General features: G+C 32.2%; 1 long non-coding RNA gene across 1 annotated transcript; it reads left to right on the top strand.

Annotated features, from left to right (window-relative positions):
• Positions 1 to 8,164: 8,164 nt before the first annotated feature.
• On the top strand, positions 8,165 to 19,312 carry LOC121128675 (uncharacterized). The gene is made up of 2 exons (XR_005868242.2): positions 8,165 to 8,232; positions 19,153 to 19,312. It is a non-coding gene; the product is annotated as an uncharacterized lncRNA (long non-coding RNA).
• Positions 19,313 to 25,246: the final 5,934 nt, after the last annotated feature.

The raw sequence follows: 25,246 nt of genomic DNA, 5'->3' as shown, positions 1-25,246 counted from the left end.
TCCGCTATTTTCTACTATTGAAAAAATGGAAAGAAAAGAGGTGAAAATTCTGTAAAACTTTTGGAAGATCCTTTATTTTATAAATAAAAAAAGTATTTTTTTTTTACAAAATGCCAAATTTTGAAAAATAAACATTTCTTTCTATGTTTTTAAAGATTTTTCTCCTAAATTGTTGATCAAATTTCCATTTTTTTCCAAACTAGAAAATCATTTTACACCATTTTATTTACTGACTTCCTTGAATGATCCCCGAATCTAAAAATCCTAACTCACGTTACTTGTAACTAAATTGATTTTCCAACTATTAAAAAATGGAATGAAAAAACAAAGTTATAGGAAATTTGGTTATAAACTTTTGTAAGATTGTTTATTCTTAAAAAGTAATTATTTTTTTCAGTATGCTTAATTTTTTTTTTTTTAAATCAACAATCTTTACAAAAATTTGAAAGAATATTGCCCAAAATGGGTGTTTTCGTTCTTTTTTATGTAGAGTTATTTTAGAGAAATCCACAGCACACCAAAAAGATGTCTAAAATTTTGATTTAACATTGCAAACGTTGTGTACATTTGTACCAACATAATACAAAAATATACAGAAATAAAAATTGAATGATAATTGAATTCGGAATGAGAAAATAACGATTACTTTTGTATGAAACTTTGTAACTCATGGGATGAAAGTCCAGAGCCTCACATATAGATTACAGTAATTTTTTTTAAATTCACCTCATTATCAGTTAGTAAAAACCTTAAAAACACAGCTGTAAAAATTCCATGACAATCTATTCTTGAGTTTTTGAGTTACTACACTATTTTTGTTATTTCCAAAACAATGGATTAAAAAATTTCGTGATTTAATTTAACACCTCTTCTTGATGGTGAAAATACCTTTTAAGCTAAGCAATGGATTGAAAAGTGTTAGGGGGACTCTGTTCTATGAATCAAAAAATTATAATAATTTTAAATAAGCCAACTTTGAGCGGAAAAAAAATATTGATGTTAGTTAAGCCTCAAACTTTTCCGCCTACCGGTGGTCCATTAAAATCAGAACAAGTTTAATTCAATAACTAATGAAGATTGACTGATTGAAATTAATTCATACTTCGATATATTATGCCTGTGTTCTCTACCTTACGTACAATTTGAGAAAATTACACATGAACTTAATCAGGAATTTCCATTCGCAAACTCCAAGAAGTTGAGCGTCTCCTGAACCACTGTCTACGCCAACATCAAGTCACAAACGTTGGAGAGGAAGACGGGCTCAGACAAAAAGGCCAAACTGGACACGGATGAGTTAAAGAAAACAGCCCAGGCATATCCCCTCAAGTCAATGAGGGCCCAGGTTAAAGATCTCGTAGTTTCACAGCATACTGTACAGAGAGCTATCCAAATAGTGGATGAAAAGAGCCTAGTGAGGGTAGAGAGGCCACCTTTGACACCAGCAATGAAAGGATCCCATCTTTTATGCTTCAAGACTCTTTTGAATGAGTCTTTTGAACTCATTTTTGACACTTTTGGCCCCCATACAATCCAGATGCCAACCCCCTCGACTACACCTTTTGGGTGCATGTCGAGGGAAGGTATGTAGTGTCAGTCATCCAAACAGCAAGGCCTTCAACACCACTTTCAGTCAGCACTGGTAAGCCATGACATAGGACTACATCTGCAGGCGGTGCCAGGTCTTCTGTCACCGCCTGGAAGCCATTATTGCCCCTAAGAGACCCTAGATTAATGATTAGAGAGATCAGACGAACATCTATTCATAGAAATTAATTTTCTTGAAATTTTACTTTTAATTCACGAATGATATCTTGTTGAATTTTAAACTTCAAATTGTTGAGATTTTAATGGGCCACCGGATATTTCCAAAATTCCATCATTGCCCTTGTACTCTATGTAAGAACTAATATACTTCAATGAAATTGCACGGAGGTTTTTATTTGCTTCTTACCTTAAAAATCCTAAGTCATACGTCAAAACCAGCCTCACTCTAACGTATCCATGAACCTATTAAAACAAGAGAAGAAGGTGTCGAGTTACATAGAGTCTTGTATCATCATGTATCTCTTAAAAAGGCGTAGCAATATATTTTTATTTTTCTGCCTTGATAGTTTTACATATTTATAACATAAGTACGTATGAAATATAATATGAAGGAATTAATGAAGAAAAGATGCTAATTAATGAGAACAAGACGAATACAAAACAAGGGAGAAGGAAGCAAAAAAGAACTTGCTCCTATAAAAAACACTCATAGAGCTAAACTTATCGACAAATAGCACAATTACTCAACAATAAATTCTTATAGTTCCATATTAAACTATGTAGTTTGTGAGATAAAATCCTGGACTTGATTTACTATCAATCTGGATTACTACAGAGTGAATATTTTTAAATACTATGTTAACTGATTAAAAGTTCAGGTTAATAAATAATAAAATAAAAACCTTCAAAAATTAGTAGTTCTTAGCATGGAGGCAAAAAAGTAAGAGTGTCTAATTTTCTCAACGTTTGAGGGGGTGTTGAGTAGATCATGAAGGTCGTAGGGTGCTTCAGGAGTACTTTTTTATCAGATAAAAAGAATGGTGGCTTATGTTCAGAACCTTGAGAGGTCCCCTGCGGCGGGATAAAGGAGGATGTGGACACTGTGATCACCAGAAGTCCGGCCAAATCGATGGAACAGATTGTCAAGACTCAATGTCAGTGATTGGACTGTGAGGAGGTATTTGAAGGATTTGGAGAAAGCCTCTTATGGACAACGACATCGGCAACTCTTATCAACAGCAAATTAGGCCAACCTGGTACAGAGAGCCCATCTGTTGATATGGTTTAATAATAATCGTGGGTACGGCCACTCTACTCTCTCGGCTATGCATTTGGGGTGTATTCGAGAAGAGAACCTGTGCTACCCCTCACCGAAATTGGGATAACCTCAAGGCATCTCTCGAGCAGTAGTGGGCGTCCATGTCATGCTCTATCCATGACTTATTTGCATCAATTAAGAAGTCTTGCATAGAGCCTCAATGTTGTTTTCCTTTTTATTCTTGCATTAGTCCACGATAGTTCATGATTTCACTTTGCAGACTGTAGTGATAATTGAAGAGCTGATCACGAATCTCTAATAATTTTTTTATTATCAAATATGGCTTTCGATAATTTTCCATCTGAACGTGTTCAGTATATTCAAAAATGATAAGACGATCAATTGAAATCGGAATTGGGAATCGGGGAATCGGGTGCTTTCTTCAGAATAAAAATTAGGAAAGTAAGTTGTAATTTCCGATTCGCCTTCCTAATTCTTATATATATATAGAGAAAATATTATTAATAATTTAAATCGTCTTTATTTTGTTGCTGAGTTATGAAATTTCTTTCCTAAACAGATTCATTATATTTAAAACCTGATTGAATATCCCTATGTGTTGATAAAAGATTGAAAGTGTAAACAAACGTGTTTTAAACGCATGCAGTTGATGCAGTCATTGATATATTACTAGAATCGGAATTGACATTGGAATCAAAAACTTTTACAAGGATCACTAAAACTCTAAAGTTTCTTATTAAAATATGAGATATCTATGTTTTATATTATTTTATATTTGGAAGATGAAAAACTGGTATTTAAAAAACAAAATATTTCTTTTAATTTTAACTTTTATTTTTATACGATTTGCTTATTCCAAATGTATTTTGACTCTATTTTTAAAACTACTGCATTTTAACTTACAATAGTATATAATATAAAAATGTATTTTTAAAGAATGGCAACATACATCTTTTTTCGAAAACTGCACTCTCAGAGGCACAAAATCAATAGAATAAAGATGCAAAAAACCGTTTTTAAAATTATCATGAAATTTCCTGCTCATTGTTTAATATTTTGAACGTTATTCAAATTAAAATGTATCCATCATCTATATAGCATCAATCTTTCACTTTGCAGGATATCATTACGTAATTGATTAAAGAAAAAAATATTTCAAATCACTTCTGTAATTACTGTTCATAGCCATGGTCCAAGCTTGTCCCATTTTAGGGACATTGGACAAGTAATGTGTAGGGTAGCTTTTTGCATCGGTTCCATAGTAAATTAAAAATTAGTTATATTTGAATGAGCTGATTGACCAAGCTTAGTAATACATTTTGAAGATTTATATATTAAAAATACTTGATAACCTTGGCCAAAGGCTTTGTTATTTCCTTCTAATTGGCTATGGCAGTTTTTTTATCGATATAATCCCAAAATGACGGAAAAATAGATTCTCTTTGTTCGTTCTGAAACTGCATTGGTCTTCCTCTCAATTAATTAACTATTATTCACATCAACAGAGGGGGGTTCAGATATGCTGAAAATGGTTATTTTTACACAATTATTGTATTTCCAATGCAATATGAGCAGGAGTTTCATTTTATTAGAATCAAACATCTTGGTTTGAAATGACTTATGGCAGTGAAATGACTTTTAAAAACTGGAACAAAATGGAACCCGATGTTTGTGGAGCATCAAGACTTCATTTTTTAATTTTTCTGCTTCCATATCGTTTCTCCCTTCCATTTGAAGGGAATTGTGGAGATTAAACTAAAATGGGCACTCAGTAAGGTGCAAACCTCCGTCTAAAATCATTTTCTCATTTGCAGTTATGTTCGATTATGCGTTTTTGACGTTTTCTGTGAGCTTGACCTCTCTAAGTTTAATGGCTTCTTAAAGTGAACATTTTTTTTGATTGATTGTTTATTATTACATAAGTATATTATTTACTTTGATGTGATTTTGTGTTTAATCCTTGTCTTGTTAAAACCATACAGCTTATCTTATGTTGATGACCTTCTAATTGAAATGCATCTAAATCCCTTATCCATCGATTACCAGATCTTTCTGAGGTCTAATAACATATATATTATTTCCACAAAGTATTACCAAAATCGTTCTCTAACTTTTTCCGTAATTCTACTTACAAAAAGACAAAAAAAAACAAAGGTGATTACAAATCTCAGTTCAACTTTGTTAGCGGAAGTAATAAACTTGGTTTACAATGAAGCAAAAGGTCTTAGTTATAATGTCAACTGAAACGTCAATCTCTAAACAAAAACAGACTGTAGATTCCACCATTTGCACATTTTTCCATGAAGTTATATAAATTATACACTATATAATTAATTATTTATCATCCACAGCTCAAGCAAATCTAATCTGTACTTCCCCATCATTGGAGAGCATTAACGGTGGATCCAAGAATGGAAAAAATGTTTTCAAAGCCAGCTAGGATTACCTACGAGCAAAAGAAAATCTCAGGGATCTATTTTGTCGTGTAAAAGTTTTTTCAGAGACTCCAAGTATGTCATCACGTAGTGTCAATGACGTGGGTTTGAAAAAGTGCTCTGAAAATGGATGTAGAACCTGTCCATATGTTCAACCAGGTTAGGTTACCAAATCATCGGCATCGGGTACTACTCAGAAACTGCCTCATGTGATTACATGCAATTCCGCACATTTGGTTTATGTGATGGATTCTACGAAATCCTCTAAGCAGTATGTCGGCCAAACCCAAAGAAGATTAAAAGATCGGATAAGTGACCACATAAAATATGTCGATAAATGTTTAGAAGCCACTGGAGAACACTTCAATTCGAAAGGGCAAAATAAATCGAATATGAAGTGTATACAGGTGCTAGAACTAGTTCGCCCTACAAGATCCGATCCTGATATGATTCAGTTGCTTTTGGTTGAAGAAAAATGGTGGATGAACAAATTTCAGTCAAAAACACACCCTGGAATAAATAGACATTGAATTGGACATTCCTTAAATTTACTGTAAAACAGTTTCGTTTAAAAAAAAATCAATTTTTTAAAATATAATTATGAATTTATGAAATATTACGATCGTATAAATTGAAAATATTTCGATATTTTATTCTTAATATATTGATGTACTCGTATATATATTATTAATATATTATTTTATATATTCTTAGTTTCAATTTATAATGTTTTTTTTTTTGGAAACTTAAGAATATTGTTTCTCAAGAGGTCTCCAACGGGGAAGAAATCAATTAAATGTTATTGATCCTATAGACATCTATGCTTAATTGTTTTGGTTGAGTTAAGTCCGTCTTTTATAAAGTAAATTATAAAAATTGTAAAAAAGATAGTGATGTTTCATAATTAGGAGTTCATTTGACTATGAGCTACCGAAATTTTTTGTAGTTTCAGTATATATTAAGTATTTCTACAAGTTTTTGGTCCCCACTCTCCAGATTGTTCAAAGCATTCATTTAGCCAATTATTCCATTATTTTTTCTACTTTGGAACAATGACCTCAAAAACAATTAGGGACGCATTGAAGATGTTGGAAAGAGGACTCATCAGTTGTAATAAGATCTCCAGTAGACTGGAGATCCTAGCTTTTAACCGGGATCAATAAACAGTCATGGGGAAACCTTTTACTTTTTATGGACAAAAGTGGTTCCGATATTCAATGGCTACATCCTCAATCCAAACTAACAAATAAGCAGTGGAAAATAACTACAATAAAAGCTTAAACACACCGGTGAACAGATTGACAGCTCATAGCGATGAAAACCGGGTCCAGGGGGGTACCAGACTGTCATGGTGGCATCTTGGAGTTAATCCAAATTTGTATGAGAGGTGTGGCAGACATTCTTCTCCAAACTGCAAAGACCATGTGGTTGATAGCAGGGATGGGCTCATCTTGGAGTATTGGGATGTAATGGACTTGTTAATGTTGTAGTCATTCCGGATAGAAATGCGAACGATCTTTGCTGCTATCTAAGTAACGGAACAAGGCAGGAGAAGATAGGATACTGATGGCCTTTTTTTTTTGTTTCTCCGACAGTATGCTTAGAGGCATTGAACAAAAATAACCCTTGTACATTTTTATTTCAGCTATCGCTTAGTTGTGCAATGAGCCATTGTAATTAAATACTACTGCATGATGATCCGTGTTCCTACTCTACAGATAGTTAATAAGGAATTCAATTGTACATAAAAACCTTGGATTTGTAACTAAAAAAATCCAACTGCTTTCACAAATAATGTAATAATATTTCGGAACCATAGTTGACTAATAAAATAATACTATAAAATTTACATTCCGATATGTCTGTAACTTAAATTCTTTTAAAAGAACGACAATAATAAAACAATAAATTACAAGTGTTGAAATGAATTTCGAATAGTTGTATGTGTAATCGAATCATTCCCTTAGCCTTGATTCTTTTATATTCTTCCCCTGAATTGCATGACTCCCTCTTTCATCTCGTGCAGAATTCATAAATAACTCACATTAATAGAATTGCAAAAATAAGTGGTTATGTACATACAAGAAGGGATGGATGGATCTTATTGAATTCAATTTTAAAGTCGTTGGCATTTCGTGACGAAATTTATGTTTAATTTATGTATTTGTTTTAGTGAGGGAAAGGAATAAATGTAAATTATATTTTGTTAAAAGAAAAAAGAAAATGGCGAAAGGAGGGAAATTTGAAAAATTGATTCCCTATCTTGTTAAAACAAGACAGAGCTTCCAAATGAAATTTAGTTATAGACTATCGTTATGTAACGAAATTATAACATGCTTCTTATCAGATATAAATGAGAGATATTTAGAGAGTGATTCCATGGAAGGACACTCCCCCGGGTTTTATATCCAACCATCTCCCATTCCAAGAGTACTTTGCGTTATACGCAAAGGAGTCCTTTGTGGTGTGTAAAATTGGAGCAAGGAGGGGGATTTGACTATACTTTAAGGATGGGTTAGGCAAAAGGCCTTCCAAAAGCTTTATACGACATGGATATCACAATGGGGCTTTCACTGAGCTATGAGTCAATGGGGATGTGAGTGAGTAATAGCGAAATGAACGACATCTATGAATAAATATTACATTTGTAGATATATGGATATCTTTTTTCGGGTTTCAACCCCTCCACGATGGAAATAATAAAAAAAGGCGGAGTTAACGGCATTTTTAAGGCCTTTTTTATGTTTAAAAAAGCCTTTCACAAGTAGTCGGTGCTTTTTACTTCTTCTTTTTTTTCTTCCCCGTCCACGTTCATCCTTTTTTTTTTTTTTTAGCGACATCATTCTTGCCTCTCGTTGAAATATTTTCCTTTTCTAATTTACCGCTTTCTATTTTATTCACCATTTTCATTTGAGACTTGGAATGGATCAAATCTCTTCTAGGATAACTTCTTAATGGATATTAAAAGAGGTAAGTAGATATTTAATTCCTATATTTTCTTGTTAATAATATTAGGAAAATACATATTTGTATCAAACTATCATTTCATATGGGATGAAATAGTTTTTGACAAATGTTTTTTTTCTATTTTGCTCTCATTTAATCAGACAATTTGCAAAAATATTACTTTGCAACTTTCAATTTATCTATTTAAAATAAATACTTAAACGTGGAGAAAAATTGACTAATATTTGTGGTGTGTCACTATTAAAAACACTTCTGACTAAACGTTTTTTTGTTTTTTTTTAACTTTATTAAAATCATAGACATATTTGAGTCAAGTATTGACTTATTATTCAAATTTCTGGGATGAGTGTAGCTACCCAAGACTTGTAGCCTTCGTTTTAATAACTTTATTCGTTTTACAAGACTTATATTGGCCAAGATATAGACCCGTTACGTATTATTGAACTATAGGTATACGACTCTAAATATAATCATGGAGAAACAGTGGTTGATACCGAGTGTAAATTTAATTACTGTGATATACTTATTTAAATGATTTTTTTTTAGAGAAATGACGAAAAGCCACACAAAAGTGTTTTGAATAATTCTGCAATTACAAAAATAATTTTCCAAATATCCGCTAAGTCAACATAGAAACAATCTTGAGCATAAATCTCAAATAATATTTTTACTTAATATATACATACATACTCACCAATACTTGATCAACCTACTTGAGTCAAGTATAGGCTCTGTATTGAAATTTCTGGGAGGAATTGAGACATTCAAGAGTTTAGGCTATAGTTTAAATCTTTTATTTTCTTTATGACTTATATTCTCACCGATTTGGTCTCTTTGCAATTCAAAATATATCAATTTCTAATTCTTTTATCGTTTTGTCTACTTTAAGTGCGATTTTCAGCACACTCAAAGGGCTAATAAGAATAATCCTTGTTAAAAGACATGGATGATAATTCGAATCAGAATTCAAGTGCAATCCAAACTCAATTTTGAGATAAATCATTGTAGGTTGTGTTTGTGTTGAAGGAGAACATTTGTGCTTGTATAAAATAGTTATCATATTACACTTTTAACATTAAATATTGAACATCATAGTTCAAAATTTCAATAGTTGGTCTAGAGAAATAATACCCGTCTAAATTGGTATAAAAAAATCACTTTAGTCTCAAACCAAGTCCCACACTATTTAAAACCACAAAAGGCATTTTCTATAGATATTTGTAGCTTCGAGTAGTAGCTATAAAGTATTACATTTATATAAACACAATATGTCCCAATATCCCTTGGACACTTTTAAAAAGTAAACATCTTTTTTCACATTAAATTTAGCGTAATTTTTTATTTATAATAAGTTAACCTACAAATTGTTGACCCATGTGAAAACATTCCATCTGGACAGAACTTGAACTAAGATATTTAACTTTGAAAATTTGATTGACAATATCTTTGCCAATATTGAAATAGAAGTTTCAAAAATTAGTATCCTCATTAGCATAATCTAGTCACTAGATTGTCAGTTATTTCAATCATTTATGCATTTACTAGATAGTACGTTTTTGCGGACAAAATATTTTAAATTCAGCGCTAAGCTGTCTTATCTGGTTTGGATTGTATATTAAAGTTTAGATTTTACTGCACTAAGAAATGGTAAAGTTCACTAAAAATGATGTTGTGTAATTGTACCACGTACAATATGTAGCTGTTGAAATAAAACAGTATTATAATTATATATTTGTATACACCTAATGATATTCATTGCAGAGCACTCCAGCTAATAGTCTGTGTAAAGCCGTCACAATTTATCACACTTTAATAACTAAGAAATTAAAGATTCGTGTAGTGTCTGTCATTTTCATTCGTATTTAGCTATTAGCACTGACATTTGGCAAAAAAAAATTTGCAGAATCAGAATCTATGGTTACCCCCCAAAAAGTTATCAAACTCATTTTATTATGCATTGGCAGTTTGTATATTTTTCCTGCTAGGTCAATGACATATTGAGGTGTCCGAATCAAAAATTTATATTCTGTAGTATTGTACCTATTCCTTTTTGTCCAAACTAACTTTATCGCGTGGCGATAACATTTTGGTGCATTATTTCTCTCCAGAAATTATCAAGATGGTGATATTTTGGTTGTAGGTAGCACAGGTCAGTTTCTTAATGGCGCACTATACTTAGTCATCAAGGGGATTTAGGTTTGGTTACAGAGGAGTCCAAATCCCTTTTACCAACCTGACCCTAGTTTTACTTTTTGTATGATTGAGTGGGCATTTGATGTGTGGCATGGAGGCGCAATTTGAGTCAATACTAAATTCCCAAACACATAGGAGCTGTTGTGAACAAAAAGAAATGTGGACAAATAAACTTTTGTATTGGATGCTATTCATTTTACTCCTACCCTTAGACTGTTTTCCATCAATCGTAATTAGCAATTAATCCCAACACCATGGTTTGATTGAGAATTATTTGACCTTCCTATATATCTAACAAAAAGGGTCACATCCTCTGGATGCCTGGAGATGTACAGTGTGTTCTTTGAATTCCACCCACAGTTAACATAAACGAAGTTGAACTGAGATTATGTTTTTGCCTCTGTTTGTTTGTTAGTTATTCACCAGGATTAGGGTAAAAGTTCCAAATCAATTTTGTTCAAACTTTGTAAGAAGATTAAATATGGTCACAGTAAGAGGCGTTTACATTTTGAGAGGTCAGGGCCAAAGGTCTAACTCACACCAAACGTAAAAATAAATAATCAACCATAGCTTTTGAAACAAATTGAAATACATGACTCAATTTGATTTTAGGGGGAGGTCTTACCCTCTACAATGTGCCCATTCTAGTTTTTTTTTTATATAGAATAAACAGTAAAAAATTGGACGTACACTCTGTTTTTGTAGCTCAGATATATTAAAATAACTGTGGGGTTTATTGACATAGAATAATAGTTATTTAATTGTCGACCAGCGGCGAAAATTAAAGTCTATAATGGTTGACATATAGTTAGTGTTTACATTATATAACAGTTATCTTTCTTGGTACAAGTTATATATTTAAGATAAGAATATTGAAATTTTAAGAATAATGTCATTGTACAAAGAAAAAATTAAGAAATAAAATAATCCCAAAATGTAAATACGTCGCACAATTACAGCTTTACTTCCCTGGCAAAAGTAACTAGGTATTTCAATGACTAGTCTATATTTAATCAAAATGTCCGTATTTGGTTTTGGGAGGTAGATTGAGTTCTGAGCAGAGAGTCATGTTTCGTGATAAAGGTAGCTTTTATTTAGTCTCCAGGGTCGTGGAGATTGATTCATCTTTTTGTTTGAAATTAAGTGTAGCGTTATAACATTCTGAAATGCATGTCCATGATACTGACAGAGAAAAAAATGACACAGCTCTAGCCTGCATCTTTTCCCAAGGACTATATCAGGTAATTAATGGAAGGATTCCAGATCTCAGATCCATTCATTAAGATCATGAGGACATAAAGTTTATACAGTTTTACCATGAATGAAGGTTCACAAGTTTTGAAACATCTTTTAATAGTTCACCAGTTTCGATTTATCTTCTTTAACATGTAGTGTATATGCATCTTAAATTTCAGATCACGAGAGATATAAATTCGTGGATCTAAACAATCATCTACTACCTTAAAACTTGAGTAGAGGAACTCTTTTTACATATTTTTTTTTTTTTGGGAAGGAAGTAAGGCACATTTATAGGCATTCTCCAAGTAACACATTAAAGCTCTTGAGGCAGCAAAACATCTTCAAATGTTTTATTGTAAAAGAATCAACCAATGTAGAAGTTTGTGATACTTCAAAAAGTATCCAAGTCATAGTGAAAGACATCAAACTAAATTAAATTAACTTTAAATCAACTTATGTACTAAAACACATGGTAGGCACTTATTTACAAGACACATATCTGAGCATATGTAAAAAGCGTGTCCCCTAGAGAGTAAATGTATCTTGAAACTCCTTCTTGACAAATTTATATCCTTAATTCTTTGGTAGAAACTCTTTATATCGTTCTGATATTTACAAATTGCTATCTATTTGAAGTCTGGAATCAAATTATTCATTTTATACCTTCTTTTCAAATAAATTTGTTGTAATCCAAAAGTGGGTTCTCTATCCTTTGTATAAGGGCTGTAACTTTTTTTTGTTAAACACTCTCATTATAAGTGGTCCCATAAAGAGTGTCGTTAATCCAGGGGAAAAATTTATAATTTCATATTTAAATATGCAAATATTTATCATCAGAATATGAAATAATGAGATGGGGGGGGGGGGCTAAATTGTAGTTTGTTCCTTTATGATATTATGGTGGGAAAAAAAAGTAATTATATCTTCAATTACCTTGCGCAATATCAGCATAACGTTGATATCCCTACTTATTTCAAGAAACAAATTGTCCTTTTATTTAATGTGTTGAGCGTTGACAATTTATATATTATATTAGAGCCCAAAGACATTTCCTAATCCTTATTCTGCTTTCAAAAGACATTTGTGTTGGGTCTGAAAATCCTATGTAGACCGCCCTGTGACCCTAAGGATTACTAGTAGATTAAAACAAATTCCCTCAACATAACCAAAATTTCTAAACAGAAATAATAAGACGCCCAATATACTCGTATTTATATACAACACATGGCGTTAAATGTCCGAGCTTATCAAATATACACGTTTCTTTCGTTCAAAATTAGTTTTTTTTTTTTTTTTTTTTTTTAAATATAATAATTATTTTATTTATTCACTTTATGAAGTGGAGCCCCCATAACACTTTTGAAGCCATTGCTCAGCTTGAACACTATTTTTTCCACATCATGAAGCAGTGTAAAATTAAAAGACGGAATTGTTCTTGATCCATTGTTTTGGAAATAACAAAAGTAGAGTTGTCACACTTACTATAATAAATCACAAACTAATGAACAGATTGCCATGAAATTTTGACAGTTGTCTTTTGAAGATTGCTACTAAATGAAACTGAGGTGAATTTATAAAAAAATGTTAAGTCATCTCCTCGTAAAACCCGGGACTTTTCGGCCCATGTACTATATACGACGAGAAATCAGCAAAAAAATGGTATTTTTTGTCCTTTTGGAAACAAATCATAAGTAGACAATAACATATTAATTTATTTAACAAAAAAATAAAGGATTAAATTGCCATGGCGTATCAAATGATAGGAGGTAATCGACAACTTACAACAAAATACATGTGTATTTTCTTGTAAGCGAGGTAAGGCAGTAATGGTATATATAATTTGTTGATGACCTCATATATGTTTCCAGTTTTGAAATTCGTTCAAATGATCTCATATACAGTTAAATGTGTTGCATAATCATATTTGTACAACTCATAAAGAAGGGCAGAGTAGAAAGTATGTCCATAAATTACGACAGCAAAAAAATTAGTCAAGGATTTGAAAACTATTTAAAGTTTCGTTTCCTATCTGCAATTGAGGTGTGGACGACCCAAATATCTGTCTAGAAAAAAAGTTAATTTTGAACGAACCTAAAAAAATATTCGGTCATGGACCGAGTCTCAGCAATTATGTCTTCTAGGGGATACACAAAGCTATAAGCCGATTGGTAAAGCGCTCTTTTTATATTGTCTTTGTGGAAAAAAAATGCGCGGGAAAAAGGATATAAACAAGACAAGGAATCTAATTAACTACCAAGGGTATTTCGTCACTTTATTTTATAGTTTTAATCATTATGAGTAGGGCCTCTACACTTTTTCCGTTCTATTCTGAAAAATTTCCTTTTTTATTTTTTTTAATATTCCCATAATCAATAAATCCATCGGATGGATTTGCACTTATTATGTATACGTAAATATTATAATATTACAATTAATTCATTTGACCAAAATCTGATGTGATTTCTAAATGTATTTATCTACAAAAAAGGACTTTTCCCCACACTTAAGATGTCGCTTTTGAGATCCCAGTACAAATGACTTGACCTTCTTCTTTTCTTGATGACGTAAGCTTATTTTTTTTCTTCTTCCATTCCCAGAATTCCCATTGTAAATTCAATTAAAAGGGTAAATTTGTAGAGGTTGTGTAGTTATTTATTGAATGATTCTTACTAACCTCTGTGCTCTAGCAGGCAAAACAATATTATTGGTGCAAAATTAATTTGGAAAAAAATGATCACTTGATTTGTTTGGCCACTTGCTTGGTTGCTTTGGGGAACCACAGAGAATAATGCATTCCAATGAATATTGATTGCTGTATCAAAGTACAAAAGTACTTGATCATGACTGAAAAATATTATTTTGTATCAATACTTTGATCATTACAGGTTGCGGGATTCTGTAGTTTTAAGTTGAGAGAGGGGACTTGTGTTTCATTTTTAATACCTTTATTTAGATAGCAAATAATATATAAAAAGAATTATATAAAATTTTCTGTATCAAGGTGCATTTGAAGAAATATGATACAAAAGTATAGTTTAAAATTTATTCACCAGATTAAGGCTTACATACATGTATATTGATAAATCCAATTTAAAAACTTAGCATAAAATATTTAATGAATAAAAATCAATACATCCATTTTCATATCAATTCTCGTCAGCATAGAAATAAATGAATAACAAACAAGCCACCAAAATCACAATGTTATACTTGTAAGAGCAAGATTGTATCTAGCTTGCTTCTTTATGTTCTTCCTAAAAAGTTTGAGTATATTCTGCAATGTCCAAAAATGTATAGATGAGTTTGATGGATGATATCTAATTAAGTCTGAGTCTTTAACCCAAGCACCTACGATCGTCTTACGAATCTTCAATAAGTTAATTTATTTCATAAAATAAGATCGATTGATGCAGCAAAAAAAATAACGTACATATATTAAATACGAATTAAAAAATAGTGATTTAGGAAGAAGATTAGTGAGTTTGTCTTATTATGTGTTAATAAAAATATTTGAAATAAAGTGTATTATGTGGATACATCCTATTATTGTATAAGATAATAACACGACCTATACCAGTAACGGAGGGATCCATCTTTCAGTGAGGGATCCATGTTTGAATTTGACCACCTCTTTGCTATAGATTTACTGAACTGGCCGCCTTTTCTGATAGAAAATTAATTACGAATCTCCTTTCAATAGCTCAAAATTAGGCGTCCCTTAAATAATAACGCATCTTTATCATATATTTCACATCCCTTGGTTAAAGATTTTTTTTCTTTTCAAAAATAATTTTTCCTTTACTTATGTGTAAATTTCAAATCTGAATATTTATATTCAAATTCTTCTTGCCTTTCCTCATAAACGTATAATTAGACCCCCCTCCTCATTTTCTGTCCATATAATATTTAGTACATGCGTGAACATTATTCTAGACATTTATATCTCTGCAAACTGATTTGTAGCAATTAAGGCACCGTCCACACGGCAATGTTTTTAAATTAAAGTATTTCTTTTATTATGCCTAAAAAATTTGACCCCACTCGAGAAAGAAATCTGCATAATCCGATCCGCTAAAGAATATTTAATTATTTAACGGGAACTTTATCATTATAGAAGGGGAAATGAGCACATTCGGCGTGTACAAATCAACTCATGATTTGTACAATTGTCTTGTATAAATTACAACTTGTAAAAGTTATTTTACGTATAAATATTGTAGTCAGATTCTTCCATTTTAGAAGCTGTTTAAAAAAAAAAAAAAAAAAACATCGAGAGACAAAACGCAGGCTTCGTCATGACGCAAACTCAAAATGGATAAACATTTTGCGTCTTCATTAGAAGGCATTTCCGTGTGAACGGGCCCTAAAACTAGAAACTGGTTAATTAGCTTAATAAATACAACATTCATAAGAATTAATATATGTAGAGGAAACATTTGATTTTATATTTCTCTAATTTTTGTGGCTGTGAAGTATTGTACACAATCTTATGTCAATCAATATTTCTAGTACCCAGATCTATATAAACAAAAAAATTATTTACTATAAGTAAATTTCTTACTATATTTATTATGTGATTGTTATCAGGGGCGTTGCAAGCTTTCATTATTGGGGGGGGAGGGGCTTGGCCCAAAAATTATCAGCAGCATACTACAATTACTTATATAAATTGGATTTTTTTATATATGTGACTTTTTTTTTTTCCCCGGGAGGCTCCAGAAACCCTTTTTTGGGAGAGGATAGCTTGCCTACTTCCCAAAAAGGGTCTAGTCATACTTCAAAATGGCAGAAGGAAATAATTTCAACTATTCTCAGAAAAATTAAAATTCACTCTATAGGTAATATCAAATATTTGACATCCTAATTGAAATATGCAAAATATGTATTATGCAATACATTGAATAAACAATATAAACTTGCATTTATTTACCGCAGAATTATCACACTCTGCAGTGGTTACACCTTGAATATAAATCCTATCAAATGAAGCCCTGGGATACTACAGGTATAATTGTTTATTTTATGGATGCACTACGATTTTCAAAATAAATTTAGTATAGTAATTGTAAAATCTTATTTCCTTGAATTATTGTGGTTTTTTTTGATTTTTTTTTTTAATTTATATGTGATTCTTCTTAGTAATTTAAAACAAAAATGTCACGCATACAATAACTTTAAATTTATGTTATTAGGCTATAGATATATAATTTTGAATATACAAATCATATTATAATTATTTTAATATAAACTTGAAAATCAAATAAATATCAAAGTAGACCCAAATTTGTAGACCCTTTAAGAAATAGTTGTAATATTGTCATAAGATGGAATGAACTTCAGCAAGGGGCTTCTTTTTTTTACAACAGGGTCCGTACAAATCTTTTATTAATTGAATACCTTTTAAAATATATAATTATATTTACAATAAATAGACTAAAGACAATTTGCTCCATTTTTAAGTAAAAGTTCATCACATTCTTCCTCCCTCATGGTGGGGATGAGCCCAACATGGGAAGTCATAATCGAAAAATATTTGGGCTCTTAATTCGCCAGACCCACTAGACTACTTTGATTGGGGTTTTTAGAAACTCATACCCACTAATATTGTCCCAGCTTGAAGGAAGAATTCAAGAACATAGACAGGGATATGCTTAAGCGCTCCAACAACCGATTTCATCCACGGATGGATGCCCTCACTACCGCTAACGGCAATCACATTAAATAAATAGTTTGTTAAGGATAACGTCTAACGAAAAAAACTTTTGTTTGAAAAAAATATGTGTCAAATTAACCGATTTATATTATTTTAGTTAGTACGTTATGTTGGGTAGAGTTGAGAATCCATACCCTGTATTTTATACTAAAGGGGGCAAAATGTAGGGACGAAAATAGTGTGTATTTTGGACATGTTCAAAAAATTTGAAAATTCATATGGAGAATTTGAAGAATTTTTCGGAGGATATGGGCTACAAGGTGTGACAAGTGAAGAGGGGAAGAAGGAAATAAACATTAACATCGGAAGGAATGACTTGTATGCCGATCCTCAATTCTACTCTAAATTCAAAAAGGACTTAGAGTTTATAACTCCACCAAAAATCCTTCAAAGTTACACTTTGTCTTTATTGAGCACACACCCATGTTACATACGGTTTTGAATATAATTGAATGAAATAGAACAGGAATAATAATGACAACAACTAAGGACAAGAAAATTCTTTCTTCAGATTACCAATTCCATAAACAGTGGGATAGCTGAAAAAATACACACAATTTACATATCTATCGAATACAATCAACTTGTTAACCCATGTGGAGTTACTTTTCCTTTGTAATATATGTGGCTCGTCAACACAAAGGCAACCTATAATTATTTTTCTCGAAATTGAGTGTGGATTAGATTTTAATTCTTCAACAAATTATCTTCTTCTTATTAATAGTGATGGGGCGATTAATCGGAATCGGAGAATCGAGTTTTTTTTTCTGGAATGAGGAGTTTTTGCTTCTTAATAGAAAATGTAATATTTGATTTCTTTTCAAATAATATTTATATTTGAAAAATTTCTAATTTTTTCCAAAGAAAATTCATATTAAAATAAAACTTTCTATATTTTTTGAGAACAAATGTGAAATTTTTAATTTATTTTTTCTAAAATAAACCAAAAAATTTATTTTTTTCAGAATAGCCGTGGGTTTTTTCATTTTTTTTCCAAAAAGTTTTAATTTTCTGCAATTCACTATATATTTTTGAATTTTTTCTCCAAAAATTTTTATATTTGAATATTTTTTTCAACTACGTTTATACAATAAATTTTATTTTTGATAACAACTGGAGATTATTAATTACTTTGTAAACGGCGGGGGTTTTTGGAAAGAAATTCAATATAAAATTGAAAATTTGAAAAAAAAAAATTTAATTTAACTTTTCGACTTTTTTTTTCACAAAAAAGTCCAAAAACCAAGCCCTCCTAAAATATAACCCCGTGGACGCTCCCCCATAGCAAAATGGTATTTTAACCATTATTTAAAATATTAAAGAATCTTTATCGGTTTGTGGAATTTTTACAAGAATCGCATCAGTATTGGCATCAGGAATTTTTGTTGGAATTGTCCCATCACTACTTATTAATCTTTAGGATGAACCAAAAATTGTACTTAAAGTAACCATCATCACGATAAAAGTGTGACTTTGACAGATTCTATGGTTGAAAGGGCCCATGTTGAGGCGAATAAAAGTATCTTAAATCAAATAAAGATTCTAAAATATAGATAAAATTCTTGGGTATCTTAACTCATGCCACAAATTTGAATAATAAGCCTATAATTGACTCAAATATCCCTATGTAATATTGGCCTGGATTTTCTTTTTTTTTTTTTTTTTTTTTTTTGTGCAAGATTGTTTTTAAGTAGACGCACCACATATTTATATACGAAAAATTGGGTTGCTCATTGTGTATCAGCTGTTCATTAATTGCAAATATATTTTCTTTTCAGGTAAATGATGAAGAAATACTTTACTATGCACTTGTATAAATGAAGGCCTTTGGATAAGTGAGAAAAATGAAACGGATTAGAAAAAAACATGTTTTAAAAAAATTAAAATTTATTGTTTATAGTTTTCATAAGGTGATGAAATATAGTAAATCGATTTGAATTCCTGTATATTATAGGTGGTTCAACATCCTGGATTCCTCGATGTCCAGTGACCTTTCATTCATTATACCGAGTGGTTCATTAAAATATGAACACTTTCAATATGTATAACTTCAACAAGATATAATTATTAATTAAAAATAGAATTTAAACAAAATAGATATGTGCCTGAGCTCACTTTATCATTAATGTAGCTGCCCTTAGTGGCAATGATTGATTCAAGGCACCCACTGCAGACGTAGCCCTCTGTTATGGCGTCCCAGTGCTGGTAAATAGTGGCTTTGACGGCCTTAGTTTTTTGGATGATGGACACTGTCTTGTTGAAGGGTTTGGCATCAGGGCTAAAGAGGGGGGGAGGGTGAGTGTCAAAAAAGAGTTCAAAGAACTCATTCAAAAAAGTCTTGCAATGGAAGGGATGTGTTTCCTCATTGCTGATATCAAAAGTGGCCTCTCCATCCTCACAAGGTGATTTCCATCCACTTTTTAGATAGCTCTCGGGGGAGTCTGGTGTGAAACTCCAAGATATCTTGAATGCCTCTTTAATGAGCTTTAGGGTATTGGCCTTCTCCTTCATTAATTATTGAATTAGTAAGTGATCAGATTTCAATGGACTACCTGGTAATATAATTTAATATTGAATTGAAAATAATTAATTGATTTAAGATTTTAAAGCTATTTTTAAATTCAAAATGAGTCAAATAAGAGACAAAAAAATTTGATAAATGAAAATCCATAACATCACTATTGAGCAATTTTTGAGCACTTAGACTTGTAATATATATTTGTTATAAGTTTTTCTATAATATATCGACAAATCAAGATCTTAGAATGATTTTCTTACATAAATTTTTCTCTTTGATCCGTTTTAAACATACTAAAAGACCATTTATCTCTACACTAGAAGTCGGAGCAAATTTGAAGTTGACGAGATGCTTAGGAGTCTCTTGAGAAAGAGACATCTCATCAACACCACCAATGATTATAGTCCAACCTTTTGCATAAATTGAAAATCAGTATTTCGTAATTTGGGACACAAATATTTCTCCATTGTACCAAGATTCAAGTGGAATTATTCAACAGTCAATTTTGGGCCGAGTTTCCTCTTCCTCTAGTTTGCTGTTTGTCAGTATCTGTCTCCCTCACTTCGCAGGTGGATTTTTCCTCGAAAAATATCATCAAAAGTGGTTAAGTAATCTAACTAGAACCCAAATGTATTCTATTTATTTAATAACAGTTTAGAAAAATGAACAACTTTCCCCAAAAAGTCAATATGAGCAATGAAAAGTAACAAAGGTTTGAATGAAGTCTAAAATTCCCCACTATTATATCACTCTGGAATGACTTTTCATAAACATACATAATATATTCAGAGTACTGTTAGATCCACCAAAATAGGATACTTCATTCGCTGAAAAATGTTGTCATCTATTTAATAAGGAATAATGATTCGTTGGTTTAAACATGAAATAACTCAGAAACAGAAATAAACAAAAACAATTACCATATTTCATGAACATCATCACATTGAAAAGTGAATGAGCCCTAAAATATTGTTAGAATGTGTCTTTATACAGTGTGATTATGCAAATCGTGCTGCTACAATTAGAGCTCCAAAAAGCTATTATTACTTGAAATGAGTATTGAGCTATAAAACAAAAATTCTTTCAAAATGTGCTAGCTTTTATACCCTGTAATTTTTGGTTGTAATACTTCCATAAACAACGACAATGGAGGCGAAAAAGCAACTTTACTCTTAAAACAATATTGCAAACATTATGAATTTATCTATTGAGCCTGTACGTTGGGTTAGGAATCTTATTAACAGTGACGAGAGCCTTTCACGAGGACACGTTGTGGAGGACTTATCAAGATTGTCAATGAAGACTTCTTGACCAGTAAAGTTTTTGAAATGGAAGCCTTTCTAACGAAGAGGAGGTGCTTGAAGAGGTTGTTAAGCACTGGTTGGATGCCAACTAACCCGTTGGGGATTAATGAGAGCAACAAATATCATAAGGCCATAACAACACAATCTTGGTGTAAGGAAAATCTTACAGATTTATGGCCTCAAAACATGTGGTACCCCAAATCCCCGGACTAAAGGAGTGAACAAATATCTTCAATCGCTACGTGATAAAAGTGTGCAAGGCGTGCAGGCCCAGACTGGAGGCCAATCCAGCTGCTGAAGGAGGATATTTTCATAAATAATTTTGATACTATAAGGTTAAATTACCTGGATCATATAAAAATATTTCTGATTGTATGTGCATTGTACATGTTACTTGTCGTGAAGAAGATTTATATCTTGCTTTCAAAAACGATACGATTTGCTTATCCACACTGTCTTTGAAAGAGCTAAACAGTTTTTACGACTATGTATCCAAAGGATAGCTATTCCAAGACGCATCGAAACCCAAATCATTGTAAATCCAAGTCCATATGGTTCTAAATCCATAAAAAAGGACTCGAGTACTCTAACTTTACTCCAAAAAAATGAACAAGTACGCTAAATTGATCGCCGTAAAACATAATTATATTCGACCAATCCATGTAGGCCTTAAATAAAAGTAAGAGTAGTATATGCCTTTTATAGGCCGTCATTTTGAGAGTCCCATCCTTTCTTTTGTTTTTGCTCTATAATGCCTTTTTGAATAGAACTCTCGTGACAGAATAAAAACAACTTTCCTTTATAAATATATACGTATTTTAAATTATCAAAAATACTTCATATAACATCCAAAATATTTAAATTCAGCACTTTTTTGATTACAGAAACATAACTCAGATTTACATTATATGTACAGTGTGTTCTTTGGAAAGCAATGATAAATCGATTTTTCTTTTCCTTAATATCAACTGATATGTAAAGAATAAAAACACTCCAGTTTTGTTAAACAAATTACTTCAAGAAACCAAGGACAATTGAGATGGAGGGCAAAATAAACTGTCTGCCAGTGCTTCTTGACTCGGGAATAAGTTATGACGAAATTGCATTATTTCCTACTCCCAGGGTATCATTAACAAGATTCAAACCTGAAGGACGGCAACAAGGGCATTGAGAGGAAGCCTGGAAGCCCCACAAGGCCAGAAAAACTCAAAAGTGGTGTGAAGACAACTTGTGGAATTTCTAACCCTGGTCAATGTAGCCACCGTCCTCAACAGACTGCAAACCTCTTGACTATGTGGTCTAAAGGTGTCATCGAGCAAAAGACCTCTGACACCTACAATGTTAATTTGGAAGCCCTAAAGACACCCCTGGAGAAGGAGTGGGCTGACACATCACGTAAAAAAGATCTGGAAGGCTTAGGATTGAGGTCATAGGGGAAGCCAAGGTTGGCCATATAAAGTCTCTTTGTCTAAATAACTGATAAATTGGATCTTGGGAAAAAAATTTCACGATTCGTAAATAATCATTGTATATAAATATACAAAATATTGACCGATTGTTTACTGGATACATGACCACAAATCAAATGGACAAGTACATAATATATAGGAAAAGAAGAGGGTAGACGGTTGTGGCACTTTTTTCTTTTGGGGTCAATTACTCCGAGATAACTTGACTTAAATTCACCAAATTTTAGAAGACTATACCTACAGAGTACAACCTCTATTTAACAAATATAAAAAAAAATCATGGATATTCTCCCAAATTAATCCTCCCATTTTAATAAATTAATTAAAGCTCAATAAAGAAAAAAATCATATTCAATAAATTTTTTTCAATATCAGCCTCGACTCGATCTAGGAAACGGGAGCAGGTCTTGATGACAGCCTCATTTGGCATATTCCAAAACTCCTCCCAATTATGAACTTCAGCTCGGACTTTGTGTTGCAAGAGGATCTATTGGTGTGTCGTTCAACTGCACCCAAAACAAATAAGTCCATGGGGTTGAGTTCAGCTGAACTTAGAGGCCAAACACTGTGTCCAACAAAGTCAAAAAAAAAAAAAATGAAAACCAGGTCAGTGTTTTTTTATTTTTCAGTGTAGTATGGAGCAGATTCTTTTTCCCAGACAAATGGTCTTCCAGCTACAACTTCCTCAATAAGATACAGTTGAGATCCTCTGTAAAGGCCCTCATTTTTGTGATAAGCACCCTGTTGATTCATAATCACCTGAATATTCTTCCAGTTCCTTCCTGACTCTCCACACCAGGGATCTTTTTGGGCTTAAGAAGTTTGCAATCTCAACATTGTTTCGACCGGCGTGGATTGCTACAAGGACACTATACCTGTTCCATGATTGTGAAATAAAACTATTTGATCGATGTCATTATTATTATTATACTGATGCAAAACATTTCTGGCCAAAAGCCAAAACAACAAACAACTCCATACATGCGCATGCGCTCAAAGCTCAATATTAAACAACGCCTGTACGCTGAATATATGTATGTTAATGTTTTAATTTATTGAAAGGTTATACAATTCAGTATTTTTCTTTTTTCCACAAATTGTATTTGATGGGACTTGTCCAATGTTACAACTATATATCAGATTTGAATTAGCAATTTAAGAAATTAGACTAAGTATTATTTTGTGACGTATAAATGATTAGATTTTTCATGATGTTGAATCAATGAATTTCAATATGCTTCGTCAAGTATAATATGGTTTATAATAAAAATCACTGATCAGTATTATAGAAAGAAGTAATTCACACTAAAAAAAACTCATTCTCTGACTTACAAACAAATTTGATATGAAGTGTAAAAATATCATTGAAATAATAAAGAAAAATAAACAATAGCAGCTTCGAAATGCCGGTGAACAAATTGGCAGATGAAAGCCGTGTTCATGGCGCACCACACTGTCATGGTTGCTACTTAAAGAGAATCCAAATTTGAATGAGAGTTGTGGCAGAAATTATTTTCAAATACGTTTTAAAATGCAAAGAGTTGAGGTCAGGTCTATAGGAGAGTCACAAGTAGGACGGCCAGAAGTCAGCCATATTGTTGCCCCTGAAGCTTTGCTTCGTCTTTGCGGAGTGGGACCCTAATGTACTTCTTGATATTGTACACAGTCGGGATAGAGAGGCTATTGGTCTCTTCAGCCTTCTCGGCACAAGTAGTGTTGCCCTATTTGTTGTTGCCCCGGCATTTTTAAGCATACCGGATAGTCCATTGAAATCTGAGTAGTACTAATTCAATTATTTATTAAGGTTGAGTGATATTTCGATATACTAGAACAATTAGTTACAAAACAAAACAGTCCTAAACTCTCTAGCTTCCATGCAAGTAAAGAAAATGACACTTGAACGATATTGACGAATTTCTATTTGTGCACTTCAAACTGTTGGGTGTTTCCAGAACCACAATCTACGACGTCAGCAAGTCGAAACATTCGAGAGGAAGAGGGGCTCTGTCAAAAAGGCTATACTTGACCCGGAGGAGTTCAAGAAAACAGCCCAGGCTAATCTTCTTCTCAAGTCCTTTTAGGTTCATTTCAGACCAGACTGTCCAGAGATCTATCACAAATTGTTTGTTTGGAGAGAGCCTTGTGAGGATGGAGAGGCCACTTTTGATAATAGCAATTAAAAAAAACCATCTTCTCCGTTTCAAGACTCGTTTAAATTCTTTTGAACTCAAATTTGACAATTTTCACTCCCTACAGTGCCCGACATAATAAACACCAAGACCCTCAAAGCCACAGTCAGCCAGCACTGGGACGCCAAGACAGAGGACTTTATCTGTTGCGTGTTACAAGACTTACACCGCGCCTGGAAGCTATATTTGACGGTAATTGTGGCTAAATTAATGTTTAAGAGAGCTCAGAATTACATTTATTTATAGGATTAATTTTGTTGAAATTCTATTTTTAGTTAATCAATTATATATCGTTGAAGTTTAAAATTCAAGGTATTCAGATTTTAATGGACCACTCGGTAAAGACATGGGATAAAATATTTATGCTTCACCTGTTGTTTGGTTGCGTAATT

The sequence above is a fragment of the Lepeophtheirus salmonis genome, chromosome 13 (assembly GCF_016086655.4).
Source record: "Lepeophtheirus salmonis chromosome 13, UVic_Lsal_1.4, whole genome shotgun sequence".
Classification (NCBI taxonomy): domain Eukaryota; kingdom Metazoa; phylum Arthropoda; class Copepoda; order Siphonostomatoida; family Caligidae; genus Lepeophtheirus; species Lepeophtheirus salmonis.
The sequence above is the reverse complement of the archived record's forward strand: the minus strand, read 5'-3'. Positions and strand labels throughout refer to the sequence as shown.